The sequence below is a fragment of the Sciurus carolinensis genome, chromosome 3 (genome assembly GCF_902686445.1).
Source record: "Sciurus carolinensis chromosome 3, mSciCar1.2, whole genome shotgun sequence".
Taxonomy (NCBI): Eukaryota; Metazoa; Chordata; class Mammalia; order Rodentia; family Sciuridae; genus Sciurus; species Sciurus carolinensis.
Genome location: NC_062215.1, coordinates 13,060,402 through 13,067,029, shown reverse-complemented (window position 1 = coordinate 13,067,029; position 6,628 = coordinate 13,060,402). Strand labels below are relative to the sequence as shown.

The 6,628-nt window shown below is 46.9% G+C and overlaps 1 long non-coding RNA gene across 1 annotated transcript; it reads left to right on the top strand.

The window, feature by feature from the left end:
• The first annotated feature begins 1,755 nt into the window (after positions 1-1,755).
• LOC124979087 (uncharacterized) lies at positions 1,756-5,501 on the top strand. Its single transcript, XR_007107632.1, has 3 exons — positions 1,756-1,873; positions 4,781-4,835; positions 5,298-5,501. It is a non-coding gene; the product is annotated as an uncharacterized LOC124979087 (long non-coding RNA).
• The last annotated feature ends 1,127 nt before the right edge of the window (positions 5,502-6,628 follow it).

Below are 6,628 nucleotides of genomic sequence, written 5' to 3'. Positions count from 1 at the left end.
TAATCTAATAAGCTTCTAGTTTTGTCCCAACAAGGAACCATTATTTCTAGAAATCCCAATATGAAGCTTACTCAGCTCCCTCAGTGATTGGCTACACTCTCTGGTCATCCTATTATCTTTAGGTTCAAGGTTCCAGAACCTTGGCTTCCTGTTTCTCTCTGATGGACCAGTGAGGGAGTTATCTGAATGTTCCTTACCACCAGGCTCTGTGTCTAGGCTCACCATCTTTGCCAATTTCTCTTTTTAAATGCCAGGGCTGGACAGCAGGCACGGAGGAGAAATTAAGCTAGTTTCCTCCAAGTCGAGACCACGGGTGGCCAATTATTTCTTGAGATAAACCATGCTGGTGCCCAAATGAGACAAATTCAGGTAATTGGTGCTAGGGAACAGAATTTTTAGCCACAAAGTCTAGACACTACAGTTATGCAGCCTGCTGCAAATAAATAGCTAACAACTCAGTCTCTGGAGCAAGAAAGACTGTTCGGCTTCTCTCGCTAACAGTCCTGTGACTTGGGCAGGCTACTTGTCCTGTTCCTCAGTTTTTCAGTCTGTTTCCTACCCAGAGCAAATGCCAGTGAATGTGATGCTGTTAGCTATTAGCAAAGAAGCAGAGATTATGATTATTTTATGAGTTAGAGAGGATTTAGGTTTATCCCTACACAGCACTCCACTCACTTATCTGCATTCCAATGTGCTTCTTTCGCAGAGATGGTGCAGATGCACATAACTGGGGACACCCCGGGGAGTGTGTCACTCAGGTGAGTGGATTTAGTCAGAATTCTTTGGTTTGTAAGTGACAGATGCACTCAATCAAGCTTAAGCTAAAGGGATTTATTAGGTTGGTTGGATGAATTGAGAAGAAAACTATGGGAAGTGCCAGGATGAAGATGGAACTTCAGGGGCAACTGGATCCCGAGAACTAAATGCTGTCAGGATGGTGTCTGGCCGCCATTGCTGCCCCGCCTGTGGTTTACTTCCTCATGTCAGCCAGTCAGGCACACACAGCCCAACAAGGTGCTTCTCTGGCTGGCTGCATGTGGAAGGGAAGCCCAGCACAGTCACTGGACACGCCCTGCTGCAACTCGTCCATTCAGGTGCTTCCTGGCTCCTGGGCAGACTGCTCAGTGCCAGCCCATAAGGCTCTTCTAACCTTGTCCACCCTGCCCCAGAGGCACCCTCCGAGGCCAGACTCTGCTTTTCTGAGCCTCTGTTTCCCTCCCCATCATACCCACCCACCCACCCATCCGTCCATCCATCCATCCAGGCCCAAGGCGAGACAGCACCATTCTTTTGGTGGCCTCCTGGGGCAGACATTTGGAAATGTAGGATCTACACCCCTCCTCCCTGACCAGCAGATCATCTGGTGGTGGGATTCAGTGCACTGGCCGCCCAAGGTGAGGCTTCAGCTCCAAAACTATCCAGGGCAAATTCTAAAACTCCAGGGAAGAGGGAACCAGAGTGACCAAGTCCAAATCCCCAGCCTCAGGTCTTGGGTTGCTTGGGATTTAGGGAACTGGAGCCATACCAAGGCTTTGGGGTTTGCAATAAAGGGGCAGCTTAGAGACAAAAGATCATCAAATCCAGTGCACCAGACTTTTGCAGGGGGACAGAGGAGCAAGAAGGTGAAAGGGCGTGGACAAGTTTCCCAGTCAGGGTAGGGCTGGAAGGGTCCACCAGGAGGGGGCGCAGGAGGCTTTGCGGGGAGCGGGGGATGCCTGGTAGGAGGTGCCTGCAGCCTAGCGATGGGGACAGAGCCTCTGGAGGATACAGCACGTGAGCATAGAGCCTGTGACTCGCTGTGGCTCAGGCCCCGGTGGGGTCCGGGTGACCTTTCCTAAAGTGCACACGGTTGGATTTTCCGAGGTCGGGGAAGGTGCGTGACGCTTTCTTTATTTTGGAGATAAGTCCGGGTGCTCACAGGGAGGTCTGTGCCCACGGCCCTGCTCGGGCTCCGCTTTGACCAGCGAGGTCTGTCGCCACGCCAGGAAGGTGCGGGGCCGCTGCGGGAGGAGGATGCGCTGTCCCCACTTGGGGCCACCGCGCCTCGGCTCCTGCCGCTGGCAGCGAAGCCGTGGGGCTCTGCGGGGACTGGGCGACTTTAACCCCAGCCCTCTTTCCGGGAACCCCGGCCTCCTCTGGTCTCACGCAGCCCTCGGAAGTTGTGAGAGATTGCACAGCAAGCAGCGCCACCAACACCAGGAGCTTGGAAGTGCTCCGAGGCAGCCGGGTGGGTGGGGCCCGGCAGTCTCTTCAGCCGATTTCGACGCCGACGCCTGCTTGGGATCGTGAAGCCCGGTTCTAGACCCCCAAGGAAGCAGAGTGGGGTGCGACAACTCGCCCATGGTTACATTCACTGACATTCGTTACAGATTTATTAAACACTGCTCTGGGCACTAGTGATACACGGGAGAGCAAAATTCAGCCAAGATCCCTGCCCTGGTGAACTTGCATTCTAGCGAGGGGACCCGGAATAGGGCATTGGTATGCAAAGTAGGTGACCTGTGATAAGAGGAAGGAGAGGTGGAGGGAGCTCATGGAGGTATCAACACAGACTTAGGACTTTGGCTCTGACCTTCTCCTTGCCTCTGTGTCCCAGCCAGACCTGGACTTACGTGTTTGGAGACAGGCTGGGGGTGCTGAGCCTGGGGGGCTGTCAGGGTTGGTAGCAGTGTGGTTGAACTTGAGGTTCACCGAGATCCCTCTGACTGCTGGTGGAGACTGGACAGAGGTGAGGCAGGAGGTGGCATCAGCCACCCCAGCAAGAGATGGTGGTGCCTTGGACTGGGTGGTAGCCATAAAGGAGCAATCAAGTTCAAGGTGATGGTAAAAATTTATTTTAACTCTGGTAGAAAACATATGACATAAAAATGATTATCTGTGTAAGCGTGCAGTTCAGTGGCGTTAAATACATTCCCGGAGTTACATAACCATCCCTACCATCCACCTCAAGATGTCTTCTCATCTTGCAAAACTGAAACTAGGTCCCCACTAAACACCAATCTTGTATTTCCCCCTCCCCCATCCTGCTTTCTGTCCCTGAGAATTTAACTGCTCCAAGTACCTCATTTAAGTAGAATCCTACAGTTTTCGTCCTTTTGTGACTGGCTTATTTCACTTAATATCATATCCTCATGGTCCATCCGTCTCTTAGCATGAAACACAATTTTCTTTTCTTTTCTTTTTTTTTTTTTTAATTACTGAACTATGTTTCCACGTAGAGAAAAACTACTCTTTTGTGTATCCATCCCCTGTCCAAGGGGCACAGATTCTGAATGTGTTTTGAAAAGAGAACCAAGAGACTGCTCCTGGACACCCAGAGGTGACTGAACAGATCACTGTGCTTCACAATTGTGTAGAAGCTGTTTGGTTGAATAAATTACAACATTTATTCTGTAGCACCATGACCTTCAGAATAACTTTATTTGGATCTGTGTGTTCTATCTTCTATGATAGGGGTCTTCACCTACCCACCCCCATACTGCAGAACTAGCCTTTTCTTAAGGGCCTGGATCTAAAAGTTAACACCTTAGGAGAAAAGACAGTTTAATAAGATTTACCCTTGAAAATAATTGAATGTGTCTAATAAGTGCAAAATCCCTCTTTTGCACATGCAAACCTCTGCCCTGAGATGCATGTTCAGCAAGCCCTGTCATCCGGAGCAGGTAATTAAATGCTATTAAGCAAGAGAGGAGTCACAGTATTTTGAATACAATAAAAGGACAAAGAGTTGGAGTCACTTCAACCCTCAAATCAGACAATTTCCTTGTATATTTACGAGGCAGACTTCTCCAATGTCCAGGGAAAGTCACTGTTTCTCTGTGCCCAACTTGACCTGAGATCCACTTACCTCAACCATCTGCTCAGCTGGGGAAGAAGTGTTGTGGGGAGGTGGACACCTAATCCCAGGTCCACTGCAGGGGAGCTCTTTAGATACCATGAATCCCAAGCAGCTGCTTAATCTAAAATCCTGCATTTAAAAAAGACTATCTGTATGTACTATCTATATAAGTGTTTTTGGTAGTGGGTTTGAACCCAGGGATGCTTAACCACTGAGTCACATTCCCAGCCCTTTTTATATTTTATTTAGAGATAGGGTCTTGCTAAGTTGCTTAGGGCTTTGCTAAGTTGCTGAGGCTGGCCTTGAACTTTCAATCCTCCTGCCTCAGCTTCCTGAGCTGCTGGGATTACATACGTGTGTCACCACACCTGGTTAAAAAAAAGACTGTTTATCAACTCCTAAAATAAACATCTGTTGCATTCAGGGTTGGAGCCTGTTCCCAGGCCCCTCTGGAATACAGGTATCATTTTTATGATTCATCTAAAGCAGAAGCTTTTGGAGAAGGAGGTCTCAACTGAGAAGATACAGAGACTGTCAGGGTCTCAAAGTCCATGTAGAAAGAAACTCTGTCCATAGACAGAGTAAGCGCCATGTTTCAAGTGCCCCCAAACCCCCATCCTTGGATTCCATGACTTCAGACAGAAAATACTCAGAAAGTGAGTCTGCATTGAACATGTACAGATTTTTCTGGTCATTATTCCCTAAGCAACATAGTAGAACAACTATTTTTTGTAGCATTTATGTCCTATTAGGTATCATAAGTCATCTGGAGATGGTTTAAAGTATACAGGAGGATATGTATGGGTTCTGTGGAAAGGCTATGCTGCTTTATGCAAGTGACTTGAGCATCCTTGGATTTTGGAATCGAAGAAGGATCTGGAATCCACCCCCCATGGATACTAAGAAAAACTGTACAAATGACTCTTCTTCAAAATCATGTAGGTGCTGTTGTGATGAAGAAACTGTAAATTGATTCTGCAGCACCGTGGAGTGCCAGGTAAGCCCTGTGGAGTTGGAGTGTTGGGTCAGCACACATAACCTTTAGGATACGTGTATCCTAAGGGTGAGATCTGCAACTTCCAAGGCTGGGAAACTCTGACCCAGAAGCTGTAGCAAACTCTTAATTGGCCTCTGGTCCTCCTCATAAAAAAGCCAAGGCCACTGTCCCTTCACATTCTGTGTTTTCAGGTGAGAGCTTTGGATAGACAGGAGAGCAGATGGGGCAGGGAGATGTGGAAATCTCATTATCCAGGCTGCCAGCACATTCAGTTCTGGTGTCTCCATGGGGGTGGTCCAGGGAAGGCAGGAGAGAGCCACTCCTGGCCTGGATGGTGTCCTTGTGTCCAGCAGAATAATTTATGGTGGGCACACACCTGGGCTTTCTTGTCTTGGGAACCCCAGATTGAGCTTCTCAATTTCTTATGTCATGTCTGTTTTTCTTCCTCTTCTCCTCAATTAGATTTTATAAGCAGCTCCTTTGGTTTCTGAGCCAAGAATGGCAACCAGCAAGTGATGGATTCGGGACATCTGGCATTGGCAGTGTGTCGGGAAGTCACAGCTGCCTGCTGTGAAATCCCACACAGGCTGCTGTCTAGGTAGTCTCCCCCAGCACTCCTGTCCCAAGTCCCCACATGGATCAGAAAAATACCAGTCTCTACAGACTGATCAGAAACTTGGATGTGAAATAAATTTTGGAGAACAACTGTCCATGGCAACTTTTCTGAAAATTCTACTTGAGGAAATCATGTTTGGATAATGATTCCCTTATTTTCCCCCCTGACAACTAATGCATAAAGCACAGGCTTTGAAAAAAGCTTTGAAGGATCACACATAGAATTCATATTTCATCGCCTTTCCATCAAAGGAGGATTTTGTGGTACTTAACGGATGACATTGGCCTCTCCAGGTGCAGAGAAAGAACCTGGAGTGGGAATTAGGAGACCTGGTTTCTGTTCAAGTTCTCCATCCTTTGTGTAATTTTGCAAGAAATCAGTTTACCTCTCTGGGCCTGGGGGTCGGGGCTTGTTTTATAGTCACCAGAGCTGTGTTCAGTGTTCTTGAAGAGTCCAAGCCTGGACAGGCAACATACTCATGTGTGTTTTAAGTCCCCTGGACATTCTACCCCAGAACTTTAGGGTACATGACCTTAAATAATACCCAATCTCCCAATGACAAAATTATTGTCTTCTCAGTGTCTTTCCTTGATCTTCTCCCTGTAATAAAGACAGAGCAAGGCTAGGGCCCAGAGGAAGTCAAACATTGTGATTTGGCGTCCATCTTGATGGCTAACTTCTAGCTTTTTCATGCATGGTAATGAATTTCCACTTACTATAGGAGATGACAAAGGATTTTGTCTTTTAAGTGAAATTTATTTAAGTAAACAAGTTGGTTAATAGGAACAAATATTAAATTCAGAAATGGTAACTAGGTGTTGTAAAAAATATGGCATTTGTGTGCAGATGCATACAGTCTTTCCCTTGTATCCATGTGCTTGGCATCCATGGATTCAACCACTCTGGGATCAAAAACAGAAAAAAAAAATTGCCTCTGTACTGAACATTTTATTGTCATTATTCCCTAAGCAATACTAGAAGAGTTGCTATAATATTTATAGAACATTTACATTATATGAAATATTATATAAGATGATACAAACCATGTGAAAAGATGTGTGCAGGTTGTATGCAAGTACTATGTCATTTCATATAAGGAACTAAAGCATCTACAGATGTTGGTGTCTGTAGGAATCCTAGTACCAATCGCTTGTGAACACCAACAGGCGACTGTAAG